Genomic DNA, 14745 nt, shown 5'->3' with positions numbered 1-14745 from the left:
AATCCTAAATCAACTAATTAAGATCTTTTGAGAGAATAAACTGAATAATTAGGGAAAAGAAACATTAAAAAATTTATATTATTTTTATTCTTGTTTTCCCTTTCACAGAAAAGGGTTATACAAGGGCGAGAGAGCTTATTACAAGCTGAAGTAATTGGCAGTGGTGGCAGCGTTCCCTCACAATCAAGAATGATCACTCTCACAGGTCAAGAAAAGGATTGGAGACGAGTCCACCAAAGGCTAAGAAGGCTGATCCTAGAGTCCCTGACCATTTGGCACATGCCAAGGTGGTGGCTAAAGGAGGGTCAAACCACAGATTTCTTGGTCTTGTTTTCTTTCTTTTCATTTCTGTCATTTTTCTGTCTCCAGGGTGAGATGGTACATCTTACTTGGAAGAAAACTTTTGCTCACAAGGCATCACCATGTAGCCCTGTCCTGGGTTTGTTTTTCACAATTGTGTGATGTCAGTGCCACACTTCTTAATATTTTCCTTGAGAGTGTCCTTGACATGTTTCCTCTGGCCTCCTACATGTTCTTTGTCCTTGGCCGAGTTGAGACTATAGCAGATGTTTTGGTAAATGTATGTTAGAGCACACAATACTTTGTCCACCCCAGCTGATGCTGAATAATCAACACTTCCATGCTGGTTGTGTTAGCATTGGTAAGAACACTGGCATTTGTATGACAATCCTCCCACTTTCTGCCAACGATCTTCCAGAGCTAGTGCAGGCATTTCAGGTGGTCCCTGTAGGTCACCCAAGCTTCACAGCCATAGAGGAGAGTTGGGCTTACCACAGCCTTATATAATAGGAACTTTGTTTGAGTCCTGATGTTGTGATCATTGAACACACAATGATATAGTCTTCCAAAGGCAGAGCTGGCACATCAGATCCTTGGCAATGTTGGCCTGCTTTAAGAGATCACTGCTAAGGTATGCAAAGTCTTCAACATTCTCCAGCTCCTCTCTCTCAAAGAGGATCTTTGCCAGAGTAGTTAACTGGCTTGGAGCAGGTTGGTGAAGCATCTTTAATTTTTCTGATGTTAAGGGTCAGTCCCAGGCACAGCTTTGCCTAAGTGAAGCAGTTAAGGGTAGTTGGTAGGTCCTTCTAAGTATGTGCAACAACAGTAAAATCTTAGGTGTACAGAAGTTCCACCATCAAGGCCAATATAACTTTGGTTTTGGCAAAGCACAAGCTTAAGTGGCAAGATTTATTATTGTAAAATTTCCTGAAACAAAACAAAACAAAGACTTCTGAAACTCTCCAAGTTAACTCTTCACTGGAAGTCTTAAGCTATGCCCACATTAGAGCTGGAAGCGGGCATATAGCATGGCTAGTTTTGGTAATGATAGCAACAAAACTGTGACTGCCATGTATGTATTTGGGTCCTGATCACAATGAAGCTGTGGTGTATGTATCTGGGTCCCAGGCAGGGTTATTCAGCCTCCCCTGAAGCCAGTGTCAAACTGACTTCACCAACACCTAGACTTAAGTTAGTTCGCATATGATTACATGTGCTGGAGCTGCACTGTAGACGTGGCTGTAGATATGCAGAGAAAGGCACGGATTCTGCAAGTGTTTTCACACATACTTTACCTTCACACTTATCCTTTTTTCATAAATGTTTGCCAAATGAGAACTTAACAGAGTGGAAAGAGACCTGAAAGGAGAAGCCTACATGTTAGGAAACAGGATTTTAACCTATTGCTATTATAACTACAGATGAAGGAAGAGCTGTGCTACAGCAAGAATATTGCACAGCCTTCACAAAGAGGACTTGCATGGCCAATGCAAAACCATGGATGGTAGATTTTGACTTTAAGATTTGCAGTTGGAGATGTTCCATGATCATGGAACAGCATTTCCAAATTGATTTTTGAACTAACCATTCTAAAAATACTAAGTTTCCCCACTACAGAACACCTGTATGTGTCTTATATAATCCCCATCAACATAGTATCTGAGCATTTTACAGAAAAGAAAATGACAAGTGTTACTTTTTTTCCTTCTCTGCCATCTAGGAGCAGGCTGAAGTTTTGGGGTCAGATCTATACATCAGGATGAAAATATATATCTCACCTTGGGAAGGTCTAGCTGAAGATCCAAGTTCTTAATGAGGGATGCATTTTTCCTTTTCTTCTGTTCTGATCGTCAGAAAGCAGGCAGAAATGAAACTGGAGATTGCCTTGTCCTCTTGAATAAGTTTGAATCTTATTACTTCATTTTTGCCAACTTGCGCAAAACTGCTTCCTTCACTGTGCACTGAGATCCCTTAGGCATCTTCCCTTCGTTTATCTGTTCCTGCCCTCAGGGCCAAAAATTAGCTCCAATACCAATAATAATCCCTTTTGTTCCCTAATCCCTGTGGCAACTACAGCATCCTGCGAGATCCGTTCACAGACCCTTGACCAAAATTATGACCCTGATACACTGGTCCATGGCTTCTAACCTAATTCCATCATTGTAAACCATCATGTTCCGAAAGCCAGCTTCAGGGAACAAGGGTCATTCAGTCTCCAATCAGATTTCATCTTTGGCTTCTCCTATCAAACTTAATGAGAGTGACAACTAGTACCAACTATAATGGTTATGTCTTTGCCGTAGACAGATAATTAGGAACTGTACTGAGTGTACCAAATTAGTTTCATATACTACATCAACTGTCTCTTAATGAATTTTGATTTAAGCTGAATTTATAGTAGTGGCTTGGACTTGAAAAGATCAGTGATCTTGAGTTATTCCATTTTTCCTGTTTGAACAATTTAAATCATCCCTTTCATATCAATACACCTTTCAGGACCAGAGTAATTTTACCTTTAACAATACCCTGTATATTATTTTTAAAGCAGTTGAAACCAATAGATCATTACTTAAAAGGCAATATATAAAAATTGGCCTAATAATATCCAGTTGGTAAATTCAAGATTCAATCACTTCAATTATCTGATCCAATAGATAGCATAAAAATACTGGAACCAGGAAAAAAGAAAACAAATTAAACCAGAAACTTCTCAGGTATTTGACTATTATGTTCAATGAATCTTTTCACCTTGTTCTTTAATTAAAGTTGTTAAAAATGTATTTATATCTTCCAAGAATATATCTTGACAATGTTAAGTTAAAACATGTTTCTCCTCTCTTTGCCCACTACCCTTTCTAAAGCACATTTGTGTGTTCCACTACTTTGGTTTAAACTAAAACAGAAGATGACCCTGCAGCTACATCATCCACTTTTTCCTTAAGGCCATTTCTTCTGATCTTAGTTCAGACAGTATTGCTAGCATTTCCCCCCCCCCACTTTCATCAAGTGTTACACCCAACTTTTAAAATGACTACATTTAGATTCAGATGAAAAGTCTGATTAGTAACTGATAAATTGTCAAAAGACACATTAATATTTGCTTTGCCACGTCTTACACAAGTGAGATTACAGTTCCACTATGCAGTTACACTTTTACAAGAGCAAAGTATTTAAAAACTTGCCCAATGGTAAGAGATACAGATTCAACATCCACATGCTGGACAAAACCCAGGTTTAGTTTTAACATGTTGATTACAGCTGTTCGGAAAACAGTCATTTTTTCCAAATGAAACATCTAACACTTGTGAGAAAAAAAAAAAAAAAAAAAAAAAAAAAAAAAAAATCAGGCACCTTGTTTGGAAAAAACATGGTATTGAAAACCCAATTTTCTTTAAAAAACAAAAACAAAAAACCCCCCAAAAAACACTTTGATGACAAATTTTCCACTTGCCTAAGTGTGATACACATTTGATTGAAATCAACAACTTACTATGTTGGGGGCTTTGAAAAGGTGTGACATACCACTTTTTCCTTGCGTATCACTATGCATTGCTTGACAGACAACTAAGATGATGCTTTGATACTACTAGTGCCTGGTGGATCCCGAGCTGTGCTCTATCACCTGGCCACAACTGAATAGGTTCTAAACATGCTCCTTCAGGATATTGTGCCTTTATGACCAATTTCTTCCCTGCTATCCTGGTCATTGCCACACACCCTGACTTCTGGTCAGCTGTTATTGCTCAGCTGATTAATCACAAAATAGACTGACAGTGTACATAGATGTACGTGAATTTCTATGGAGTCAATGCTCTCAGCCCATGTGCCTTACATTCCTCAGCATTATTTCATCAAATAAATTAAGGAATATTTTTTTCAGTGCTTCTAGAAAATAATTTAGTTCCTGAAGATGTATATCTAAACCTTCCAATACAATTCCATAAATAGACCCCCATCCCTTCTATGAAATTGAAGGAAGTTAAATTTTGCTAATAAGAATTTTAGAAAGGTGAAGGTCCAGGGTACCCAGGTTTTATAATGGTGGAAGCTAATTGAGAGATCTCAGCACTGAGTTTTAATAGGCTAACAAAATAAACCAAATACCCTTTGAAAAGGGAACCACTGTTGAAGGCAAATCATACAAAAGACAGAAGTTAATATGAAGAATACCCTCAGGGAAAACAGACAATTGGTTCAGGGCTAGAATGAAAGAACATTTTACTTTCCATTTCACCTGTTTTATATTATAATTGGTAAGATCAGTTAAAAAAATAAAAATGCATGCCTTTTTGGATTTTGTGCTGCGTGCATTTTTCTTGAACTTGCTACAAATTAAAGCTTTTAAAAGCGTCTTTTATGCACTAATAATTATGAGACTATTCATCTACTCTATGACCCTTCATGAATGAAGAAATTAAATTGATTCTTTATTTGAAACTGGAACTCATCTGGGCAGGCCACAGATTGATTTTGCTCTGATAATTGATGCATAATTTTTTTTATTAAGATCCAACAAATAAGTAGTCTTCAGTAGTGAGACTAGCAACCGAGTTCAGTGGCAAATTCTGTATACTCACGGTAAAAGATGAACCAATCTGGGTCTTGTCCTCCCTGTTATTTGATGAAAATGTGTACTTGATCGTGGTACCAATTAATTCCACCGCAGACTGTTCTGGAGTCAGTGATGGGTCAGATTACAAAGGAAAAGTGATTCAGTTTTCAATACCTGTATATGTTTGTTAGGAGAAGAAAAGTCTTAGAGGTATCAATTTACCTTCATAATATATACAAAAAAAAAAAAATCACGGAAAATGTTTTACTGAGAACCGCATTTTATTTTCACCCTCAGTAGGATTTACATGAATTATCTTTAATAAAATCAATGCTTTTTGAAAAAAATCCAACTAGAAGCAAAGAAACTCATCTTTGTCTCTTGTATAGCATAATACTTAAAACATTTCTAATGTGGAAAAACATTTTACAGGCCATCAACAAACAATAATACGTGGCACTTTTCATATTTAAAGCAGTTTACAAACATTAACATATTACCATATTTACCTAAATTCAAGATGACTCTGAATTTTAGATGACCCCCCATAATTAGATGTTATACATGGAAAAAGTATACATTTGTTATCATTTTCTATATATAATTTAATTATGGGGGGGTCATCTTAAAATTCCCCCCCCCGGCACTGCACTGGGAAAAAGTGACAGGGGGTGAGGGATTCAAAGAGTCTAACTCAGGGGCAGGCAATTATTTCAGGCCGCCTAGTGAGTTTTGGCAAGCTGTTGAGGACTGCATGGGTAGCCCTGCCCCTTGACAGGTGCCCCACACCCTGGTCACAATCTTGGAGCCAGAAGTCCCACCCCTAACCTCTGACCTTTGCCACCAGAAGTCCCTCACCTTTGCCCTGGAAGTACTCCTTTGGGCAAGAGGGTTTGGTATCTTAGAACTGGACAAAAAACAAATTATGTACTAAAAATCAAATACCCATAATAATATATTTTAAAAAAAAATGTACACTTTTGTCCTAATGTGTGTGTGTTTGTGCTGTATATGTAGAAGTGATTGCATAATAGCTCAAAATGCAGTCTTACTCTTGTATAGTGCATGGGGTGTGGGGTTTGTGGAGAGCTTTAGATGCGTGTGTGTAGGTATGGTATTTGTGGGATGCACGATTGTGTTTGGAGGAGGGTGTGACTGTGGGGTTTGCAGGAAGGGTTTGAGGGTCTCTGGGGTGTGCATGGGAGCACCCTGCAAACTCCCCCCTGAGCCAGTCAGCACCCGTCCCCACTCTGCAATAGCACAGAGCCCAAGTGCACCTGGTGCAGTTCTCAGATCCAACACTGGAGGAGGCTTCCTGGGCTTCTGGCACCCTGTGCTGGGTCCCCGCTGGCTTGTGCCACCCCCCACCGTGGCCTCGGCTGCACCCCCCCCGCACTGGCCCCCAGGCTGGCCAGGCCCTTCCCAGACAGTCCCATGTTTCTGGCAGCCCATAACACAAAAGTGGCTGTGGGCCCAATCCTGGTCCTGGCGGAGCCTCCCCACCCATCCTGGGGTCAGGGGGCGAGCTGCCAGCAGGCCACTGGGCCTCTGGTGTGTGGAGGGGCCTGTGTCTTCCCCTTCCCAAGGTGGTGCCACCCCCCAGGGCCAGCTGTGGGGGAAAGGAGAAGCTGGGATCTTGCTGCTCCAAGCCTCATAGCCATTTTTGCATCCTAGAGGCTCATGTCACTGCCAGGAGGGCGGGGGGCCACCAGGGAAGGGCTTGTCTGGCCCCCAGGGCAGTGCTGGGGAATAACCAGGGCTGCTGGTGGTGGCATGAGCCAGTGGGGATGTGGCACAGGGAGGTGGCGTGGAAGTTAAATCACATGCCTACGGCTTGGGGCAGCAACAGCCCATCTGCTCCTCCTCACAGGAGGCCTTGGAGGGTGCCGCTGCCCAGGGGGAAGGTCTGGACCCCTCTTACCATAGGGGCCTGGCGGCCTGATGGCAGCTCAGCTCCTGGTCCTAGGACAGGCAGAGAGGCTCCTCCAGAAGCAGGATTGGGCCCATGACCACTTCTGTGCTCCTTTGGCCTTGCCAGGCTTCCAGTGCCCAGGGCTGGGTCCCCACCGGCTCATGCCACCCTGTAGCAGCCCCAGGTGCCCCCTCTGTGTTGACTGCAGGGCTGGACAGGAGCTTCCCCAGCTGCCCCTGGGCTTGTGGTGGCCTCAGGAGCACAAAAGCATCTGCAGGCCTCCTTCTGCTCCTGGCGGAGTCTCCCTTTCCATCCTGGGGCCAGGGGGTGAGCTGCCAGCAAGCCGCCAGGTCCCTGTGGTGCAGGGGGTGGGGACTGATCCTCCCTGCCAGGGTGGTAGTGCCCTCTGGGACCTCCTGTGGCAGGGGAGGGAAGCTGGGCCATTGCTGCCCCAAGCCTCAGGCATGTGATCTAACTTCTGCTCCATTTCCTCCGCTTCTTCAGGCTTTTAGCCAGGCAGGCTCCTCCTTTTCCCTGCTGGTACAGCCCAGCCCAGATCCATAGAGCCCTGCCAGCCTGTACTCTTGCTGCCTTATCTTGGGCCCTGCTGGTGCTGGTTCCAGGGCACTGGTGCAGGCCCTGTGCTCCCATCTGGCTGTCACTGGCTCCTATGCATCTGCTCACCCCCAGTGGCCCCGTCTCAGTCCCAGGGTACAGGCGGGGACCAGTACATGCAGCCCTCACTCTGTGCACCCTGCGCTTGCCTGCCTGGGTGAAAGGATCCCAGATGTCACTGGCTCCCGTGTGCCTGCTCGCTTCGAGCTGTGTGGCTGCACCACAGGACTCAGCAGGAGCTGGCCTGGTCCAGCCCTGAGGACTGGGGTGATCCCCATGGTCCCACATTCTTACCTGAATTTCCTGCACCAGTGCAGGCATGAACAGCACCACGGTCTCAGGCCAGAAGCCTCTGGTAGGCAGGGGCTGGGGTGGCCTTCCTGTTCCATGCACCTGCCATGGCTTCCCCTGGGGCCTACTGCCCCTGGCTCCTGTCATCCTTAACAGGAGCCAGGGGAAGATAAATATCGATTAAAAAAAAATTTTTTTAGGGGCCCCGCAGGCTGGAAAAAATGGCCCCATGGGCCAGATCCAGCCCATGGGCTGTATTTTGTCCACTCTTGGTCTAACTCCTACCTCTTGCTGCCCTGCTGTTTTCCTCCCTCCTACTTGAACCCCAAGGTGCATGACCCCTTGGTGTTGCCCCCTTTCTGCCTCACCATCTGCTTAACCTTGAGCTCCAGCATGGTCTGGAGTGAGGCCAGAGCCAAGGCACAGGGCACATGGTTTCTCGGGCCAGCCCAGTAATAGCTGATGCAGTGGCAGCAGCTCTGGCTGAGCCCTAGAGCCCTGGCCAATGCTGCTGCCAGTGCTGTCACTTGCAATACTTGTATTCCCATCCTTCTATTAATTGACAGTTCTATTATCTCTCATACAAGGGCCCTGCATAGGGAAAGCACAGCCTCATGCCTCTCCACCCACCCAGTTCCATGCTCCCACCACTGCAACCTGTGAAACTAGAAGGAAATACAATGTTGCAAATGCCTAATAAGATGTCAGGCATGCAGAACAGGAAATGAAAAGCTCAGTTAGTGACTGTAATGAACATAGATGCAGATGTCATTAACAGATTTCAGATATTTTTCTCATTACAACCCATGCAGTAGTAGTGAGAGACATCATAGTGGAGACATCAGATGGAAAATGAATAGATTCATAGAAGAAGGGTCAGAAGGGACCTTGTAGATCATCAAGTCTGACCCCCTGCCCTGGGCAGGAGAGAAAACCAGGCTCAAATGACCCCAGCCCGGTAGACATCAAGCCTCCTCTTAGAGACCCCCAGGGTAGGAGCCATCACCACTTCCCTTGGTGATGAACCACAATTCAGCTTTCAAGAATCATTGCAAGAGAAACAGAGACCCAAGTGAAACAGAAATTCTTCATCCAAACCAGAACAATGACAATGCCACTAGTGATAGAGATTAAATGATTCCCTTTGTAGGTGTTGATGATGCCATTTACACACACAGATTCACAGAAGATTAGAGCTGGAATGGACCTTGTGAGATCATCAAGTTCAGCCCCCCTGTTTTATGGCCCAATCTAATGCCCAAAATTCAAGATCTGGCAGTGACCAATGGTCCATCAAAAGTAAAGGACATGGATTTCCTTCTGGATGATCAGATTTACCATTTTTCTATGACATTTTTATACAGAAATTGTGAAAATGGCAGAGTTCTGAAGTGTCACTGGTTGCTTTACTCATGCTCCACTGACCAGGTTTTACGTTTCTGCTGCAAGCTCTTTGACTTGAATCCAAAATCATCCCTAGCATTTGAGTTGTTGAATGATTGGAAGCATATATGTTTCAGATTCTTGTGCATCATGATAAGTCACCTAGTCATTTCAGTTCCTGCTAAATGTGGGTCAAAGCAGAGCAAACGGTAAAACAGGATACTTGCATAATCTTGGTGTTGATCTAGCCTTTAAACCAGCCCCATGTGTTCATCATAAAAAAAAAGTGTCAGTTCAGCTATGAATGTGAGGATGAAACGGGTAACAGTCCAGAAGTCAAGTTCAAACTTGAAATTTTCAACTGGCATATAGACAGTGAAAGTGTCCATGGAAGAATGTTTGGAGCAAATGAATCAACATGTGACCCTTTGAGACTTTCTATATAACATGACACAACTTCCTGACAAAAGAACTATGAAGAAGCACAGTAAGTACCTTCATTGTGCATTGACATATGGAAAAATCTCCTCTGCAAAGAACTCGGCTATCTCCAAAATTTACTTCCAATGCACTGTAGTGCTCCTCAAGAAGTTCTACAATTTCTTTACGACAATGAACTTCATGACAACTTCTGAAACATATGGATAATACTCAAGATCCTGCTAACCATAGCCCTATTGGTGGTGAGCAGCAAATGGAGCTTCTTGACTTTAAAGCTCATACAAACATATTTGCAATTAACCATAGGAGATGACAGGCTATCTTTGCTAGCTATCCTGTCTATTAAGAATGCTGTGGCACAAGCAATATCAGAATTTGTGGCAGCAAAGGCATGCAGAGTCATCTTCTGAGTCTTGGAATCTTGGTGAACCTTTTTTTTTTTTTATTATTATTATTTATAACTTTAGTGTTTAATTTAAAATTTAGTTTGTCACAGCTACAAAGTTATTTTTTAAGACTTGTACCATTTATTTGAATAGAATTAAATTTAATTGAATTGTGCGTCATTTTCTCTTTTGTATTTTTTTTAGTAAATTAAAGAACTTTGAGATGACATCTTAATTTGTGAAATGGGCAGGGGTTAGGAGGACAAACAACAAAATACAACTTTGCCCAGGTATCATTTTCCCTAATGCTGGCTGTGACTGACCATTAATCATACCAACTGAAGTGCTGCCTAAGGACAATATACCTTTCTGAGTTTTCAACAATGAACACAGATTTGATTTGTTTTTTTTCTGGATTGCCTGGCATCCAGAAGACTGCTTGCTAGTGTCAGCCTTTCAGAACACACAGACTCCAGCAGCCTACATATCAAAAGCAACAGCAAGATGCCACCTGAGAAAACACTCCATATGCCTCAGAAAAACAGACAAGTATTTCTGAAATGAAGTGAAAGACACCAGACCTTTAAATCTGTCCAGAACAGAACATTACCATATGTTTTATCTCCTGTGTCCACTTGTTCTTCTTGTTCGTTTTCAACACTGGGCAATTTGCTAACTAAGCTGTCTCTGCCATCCTTTTCCTTTCTGTTGGGTTAAAAAGTTTTTTCCTCGCGATGTCTTTAAATACATTTAATCAGTTCAGATAAATATTTCAATTAGATTTTCTCCTACTTTCTCACATTTTGGAGACTGGAGTTGATTTAGTCCGTTCTCTCTCCTCATTGTAATGTCATTCTCTTGGCTTGTGTTTAGCACATCGCACAACTCTAACTTATGGATAATTATTAGTAAAAGTCTAGTTTAGTACTTTTCACTGTAATGACAAAGTTTGTTATAACAGAACCTGGATACCTCACAGAACTATATTCCTAAGTTTCTCCAGTTGATCAGAGAAGTGGCACTCTTTGAAGTAAAAGCTTCAGCAAACAGCTGAATGGTTCATCCTTAATTCATCCACCTGTTGTGAATTAAGTGGGTTGTGAATCAATCAGTACAAGTTATATGGGTCTATTGTACTATTAGAACCCTAGTGAAGAGGGCTTTAAATTGGGTTTGCCAGGGAATGGAGAACAAAACCTTGAGGTAAGTGGGGAACCTGAGGAACCAGAAGCAGGAAGAGACAGCAAGGGAGGCCTCATTCTTCCTGAGAAAGTAGGGCAATCAGCTAGTCACCTCAGGAGTCTGTACATGAATGCACGGAGCTTGGGAAGAGTATAAGACTATTGCTTGGGCATGCAGGGATGAAGTCAGGAAGGCTCAAGCACAATTGGAATTGCAGCTAGCAAGGCTAACAAGAATATTTTACAAGTATATTAGCAACAAGAGGAAGGTCAGGGAAAATGTGGGTCCCTTACTGAATGGAGGAGGCAACCTAGTGGCAGGTGAGGAAAAGGCTGAAGTACTCAATGCCTTTTTTACCTCAGTCTTGACAGGCAAGGTCAGCTCCTAGATTACTGTACTGGGCAGCACAGTTTAAGGACAAGGTAAGCAACCCCCAATCATGAAAGAAAAGTTAGGGACTATTTACAAAAACTGGATGTGTACAAGTCCATGTACAAGTCCATGGGGACAGATGCAGTGCATCTGAGGGTGCTGAGGGAGTTGACTGATGCAATTGCAGAGCTGCTGGCTATTATCTTTGAAAAGTCATGGTAATTGGGGGTGGTCCTGAATGATTGGAAAAGGGCAAATATAGTGCCCATCTTTAAGAAAGAGAAAAAGAAGGATTCTGGGAATTGCAGACCAGTCAGCCTCATCTCAGTTCTTGGAAAAATAATGGAGCAGGTCTTCAAAGAATCCACTTCTGAGCACATGGAGGAGAAGGTAGTGATTAGAAACAGTCAGCATGGATTCATCAAGGGCAAGTCATGCCTGACTACCTTCTATGATGAGATAACTGGCTCTATGGATGCGGGCAAAGCAGTGGATGTGGTATACCTTGACATTACCAAGGCTTTTGATACCCTCTCCCACAGCATTCTTGCAAGCAAGCTGAGGAAGTATGGGTTGGATGAATGGACTGTAAGGTGGATAGAAACCTGGCTGGACTGTCAGGCTTAATGGGTAGTAATCAATGGCTCAACGTCTGGTTGGCATCTGTGTCATGGCACGGGGTCCTGCAGGAGGGCCGTGATCTCCTCAAGGCCCCCTTCCCATGCCAAGTTGGCCCAAGGGCACCCTCAAATTCTCGTCCACCACGTCTTGGTGTTCAACTATATTAGGGAGGCTGCCTTCATGTCTTCTTGGACACGGTTTAGATGTGCTCCAAGCCACATGGGCTCCTGGACCCCTTTGTGGGCCCCATTCTATAGTGGGTGTTTTGGGGCACCCTAGCCTTATGGGCTATGTGTGGCTCCAACCACCCCTTTACCACACCTCAAGCCTTGCAGATGGAATAGACGTTGTTCTGTCTGGGCCCTGTTATAATTCAGCCCCCTTGTCCTCTCTGGGCCCTGTCTTGCACTGCCCCCCCTCTCTCTGGGGCTTCTCAACAATGCTGCTCCCTCTCTCTGAGGCTGGGGTCAGTGCATCCTGACTGCTATGCCCTCAATGGCACTGGGGTCCCCACACTGCTGTGGGTCCCCTATGAGGCCTCCTCCAACCCCTAATAGCCTCACCCAAGCCACCGGTCTTTAAACAGCAACACAACCACAAGCCCCCTCAGCTATAACAAAACTTAAAGCCACCCAGCTAAAACCACATTACTCAAACACTCCAGGGATGCACCATCCTTTACCCGGCTTCGGCTGTACCTGCGGTCAGGCCTCTCCTCACAGCTTTGCTCAGAGAGAGCTACTTCCTCTCTAGCTGCTGGCAGGGAACTCCTCTGGCCTCAGCCCCTACAGTTTATAAGGGAGCCAGGCCTTGCCCCTTTCAGTCAGCTGACCGCTGGCAGGTGTGATCGCTTGGTAGCTCCAGTTGCCCCTGGTAACCAACAGCTGTGCTCTTTACTCACTGCTAGGGCTCTTTCCCCAGCAGTTTCCCCTCTTTAGGAGCAGGCCCAGTGACTCTGTGACAATCTGGTACTCAAGTGGAGTGTCCCAGGGGTTGGTCCAGGGGCTGGTTTTGTTCAACATCTTCAATAACGATCTAGAAGATGGGATGGATTGTAACCTCAGCAAGTTTGCAGATGACACCAAGCTGGGGGTATAGTAGATACACTGCAGGGTAGGGCTAGGATTCAGAGTGACTTAGACAAATTGGAGGACTGGGCCAAAAGAAATTTTGTGAGGTTCAACAAGGACAAGTGCAAAGTCCTGCACTTAGGACAGAAAAATCCGATGGACTGCTACAGCATGGGAACTGACTAGTTAAGCAGAAGCTCTGCAGAAAAGGACCTAGGGTTTACAATGGACAATAAGATGGATATGAGTCAGCAGCGTACCCTTGTTGCCAAGAAGGTTAACAGCGTACTGGGCTGCATTAGTAGGAGTAATGCCAGCAGATTGAGGGAAGTAATTATTCTACTCTATTCTTCACTGGTGAAGCCACATCTGCAGTACTGTGTCCAGTTTTGAATCCCCTACTATAGAAAGGATGTGGACAAGTTGGAGAGAGTCCAGCAGAGAGCAACAAAAATGGTTAGGGGGGCACATGACTTATGAAGAGAGGCTGAAGGAACTGGGCATATTTAGTTTGCATAAAAGAAGACAGAGGGGATTTGATAGCAGCCTTCAACTACCTGAAGGGTGGTTCCAAAGAGGATGGAACTAGACTGTTCTCAGTGGTGACAGATGACAGAACAAGGAGCAATGGTCTCAACTTGCAGCAAGGGAGGTTTAGGTTGGATATTAGGAAAAAAAAACAACTTTCTCAGTAATGTTCTATATATCCTTGATGATTCCTCTCTAATGAAAACAGTAGTGAAAAAGAAAACTACTTAAAAACAAACAAACAAGGAGTGCCTCAAAAAGGAAACTCAGTTTTCTAAGCTCAGAAGAAAAGCCTTTCAGAAGTCAAAGGAGGTACAGCTTGAAAACCATGAAAATCCTTGAGAAAACAGAGCACAGTCCCATGAAATTTAGGCCATCTCTTCTGAACTCCTCTTTAGAGTACCCCAGGAGACTTCTATTTATTTGCTTCTTTATATCTCTTCTATGGTTGTGCAGGACAATCCAGCAGTGTAGAAATGAGCATCCTGTTCAGATAAAAATACCCCTTGATTCTATAGCACCTTCTGCTCCTGACACACACCATTTAAACCCTTAGGATATGCAGTTATACTTTGTAGTCTCCCATCAGGTGTGAAATGTGATAAGTCTTGACAGGGAATGGAATGCAGAGCAAAAAAAAAATGAATCCCATTTTTATGCTTTGTGGTCCATTGCAGGTCTAGCTGCTCCTCTTCCCACTTTGTGGTTCTCCGAGTCTACTTCCACATATAATCACCTCCTCATGTGTCAGGCCTCCTGCTTCCTCCCTGGAGTAGTGTCATGCAGATGCAGTTCTCCCACTTTTAGACTGGAGCCTCAGATACTGTATCCTGTGTGTCACCTGTTTTAACTTAGCAGGTCTGACTGATTTCAGCTTCTGCTCTTCTTTACTTTGAGAGTCTGTGACCAGGCAACTTTCTTAGAATCAAATAACTTATTAATTTTAGCTGTAAGAACAAAGCATAAGAGAGAAAACGATTTTTAAAAGCACACCTAGTCTGCAGACCACTGTGATGATTATGTGGCTGGCCTAGTTTCTCTAGGCATCCAGTCTCCAGCAACCTACTCAGCAAGTTACTTTCCCATAGAAAG

General features: G+C 43.9%; 1 long non-coding RNA gene across 2 annotated transcripts; it reads right to left on the bottom strand.

The window, feature by feature from the left end:
• Positions 1–839: 839 nt before the first annotated feature.
• Positions 840–12813, bottom strand: LOC102385549. 2 transcript variants are annotated; one of them, XR_324973.1, is made up of 4 exons: positions 12738–12813; positions 4878–5026; positions 2079–2550; positions 840–1227 (listed from the first exon to the last, which is right to left on the bottom strand). It is a non-coding gene; the product is annotated as an uncharacterized LOC102385549 (long non-coding RNA). The 2 variants fall into 2 exon arrangements; XR_001358796.1 differs by lacking the exon at positions 840–1227 and adding an exon at positions 1623–1659.
• Positions 12814–14745: the final 1932 nt, after the last annotated feature.

Source organism: Alligator sinensis, unplaced genomic scaffold (genome assembly GCF_000455745.1).
Source record: "Alligator sinensis unplaced genomic scaffold, ASM45574v1 scaffold976_2, whole genome shotgun sequence".
NCBI lineage: Eukaryota > Metazoa > Chordata > Crocodylia > Alligatoridae > Alligator > Alligator sinensis.
This window is presented reverse-complemented; position numbering and strand designations above follow the sequence as displayed.